We start from the raw sequence: 1,836 nt of genomic DNA, 5'->3' as shown, positions 1-1,836 counted from the left end.
ACTTAACTCCTCCTGAACAGGCCATGAAGGCCCAAAGGTACCGACCGGCCGCCGTGTCATCCTCAGCCCGCAGGCGTCACTGGATGCGGATATGGAGGGGCAAGTGGTCAGCACACCGCTCTCCCGGCCGATGTCAGTTTCCGAGACAGGAGCCGCTACTTCTCACTCAAGTAGCTCCTCAGTTTGCCTCCCAAGGGCTGAGTGTACCCCACTTGCCAACAGCGCTCGGTAGACTGGACGGTCACCCATCCAAGTGCTAGCCCAGCCCGACAGCGCTTAACTTGGGTGATCTGACGGGAACCGGTGTTACCACTGCGGCAAGGCCGTTGGCTCGCAATGATATTTAGTAATTTTTTATTCCGCCAATTGATGGGATTTGAAGCATGTTTGTGTGCTGTGACCTTATTGCAATGTATAGTAGGAGGAATGCCCTTTTAAAGTAAAGCCACCGAATTACATGTGTTTTTGTTTGTGGTATGTGTTAGTGCAGTGTAGGTACAGTGTTTCAGTTATTTAGCGACGGGGTTATTACTGTGATTTCGCGTGAGAGCCGCCTGTCAGGATGGGGCAGGATAAGGTTGCGATTGTGGGCGGGTCTGTAATCACTTACTCTCGGTTGCACAGCAAATACGTAAACTTTATTTAAAGAAATTAAAATTTTAAAACAGTCTCTTAAAAAACATAATTGACTGTATGACGGCTGAAGGCCTTATTACAGAAAAAAAATCCACAATTTTGGGACCGAAGGCTACCAAAAATAACCTCAAACAAGAAACGGCTGAAAGCCTCAATTAGAAGTCGGAAGAACAATGCCAAGTAGCACATATTAAAATAAATACTTCATTTTAAAGAAACTGTAACACGGCTGAAGGTCTTATTATAAAAGAAGTGAAATCATTACTCAGCTGTAGGCCACAAACAATTTCAAATAACAAACGGCTCAGGGCCTGGATTAGAAATCAGGAAAACACTTCCAAATAGCACTTTTAAAATAAATACCGTGCTTTTAAAAAAAGTTTGCTTAAACAAAGCTTAGTATAACACGGCTGAAGGCCTTATCACCAAAGAAGTGAAATTATTGCCCGGCTGAAGGCCACACCAACAATAATTAGAAAATTACAAATATCCTTAAAACAAACATCACAAGCTAAGGAATCAGGACAAACGGTTCTCAGCAAGTGTTCCAAGGTTCTGCCTGCGAAGGTAACTCAAACGTAAGGTAAGGTTAGACAGGCAGCCAAGAGCTGCACTCACGTAAGAGGATGGCAACTCAAACTAGGGGCAGCTTAACCGCCGACCGACCGACTAACCAATCCGCGTAACGTCCGATCACCGGTACAACGATGGAATATTTTTAGGCAATGGCGAAGAGACAGACAGCCCTACGTATTCAGAAAACACCCAAGGCCAAAGGAAACACTAGAACCAAGGTAGACCTCCCAAAAAATTTGCACAGTACAATACAAGAGGCTGTCGAACTACACGCCGTGTCGGACAGCATCAACACGACGAGGAAAGGTACACTGCCGGAAAAGTACGCTAACCTCCAGGGCAGGTAACTGGGGCAAAAATTGGTTCAAATGGCTCTGAGCACTATGGGACTCAACTTCTGAGGTCGCGCGGTTCCAGACTGTAGCGCCTAGAACCGCTCGGCCACCCCGGCCGGCTAACTGGGGCATTAGCGGCCATAAGGCTGAAGATACCGCTCGTTGCATTTCACTAATAACAATAATACTAAATTCAATGATGAATAACAAATAGAGAAAGACGTATTCAATATTTCACCGTCTAGAAACACTTTACTCGTTGCCTCCAGGCTCAGCGGCCCTGGGAGCG

At 46.0% G+C, this 1,836-nt stretch overlaps 1 pseudogene; it reads right to left on the bottom strand.

Annotated features, from left to right (window-relative positions):
- Positions 1-213: 213 nt before the first annotated feature.
- LOC126427228 (5S ribosomal RNA) lies at positions 214-331 on the bottom strand (annotated as a pseudogene).
- Positions 332-1,836: the final 1,505 nt, after the last annotated feature.

Source organism: Schistocerca serialis, chromosome 1 (genome assembly GCF_023864345.2).
Source record: "Schistocerca serialis cubense isolate TAMUIC-IGC-003099 chromosome 1, iqSchSeri2.2, whole genome shotgun sequence".
Classification (NCBI taxonomy): Eukaryota; Metazoa; Arthropoda; class Insecta; order Orthoptera; family Acrididae; genus Schistocerca; species Schistocerca serialis.
The sequence above is the reverse complement of the archived record's forward strand: the minus strand, read 5'-3'. Positions and strand labels throughout refer to the sequence as shown.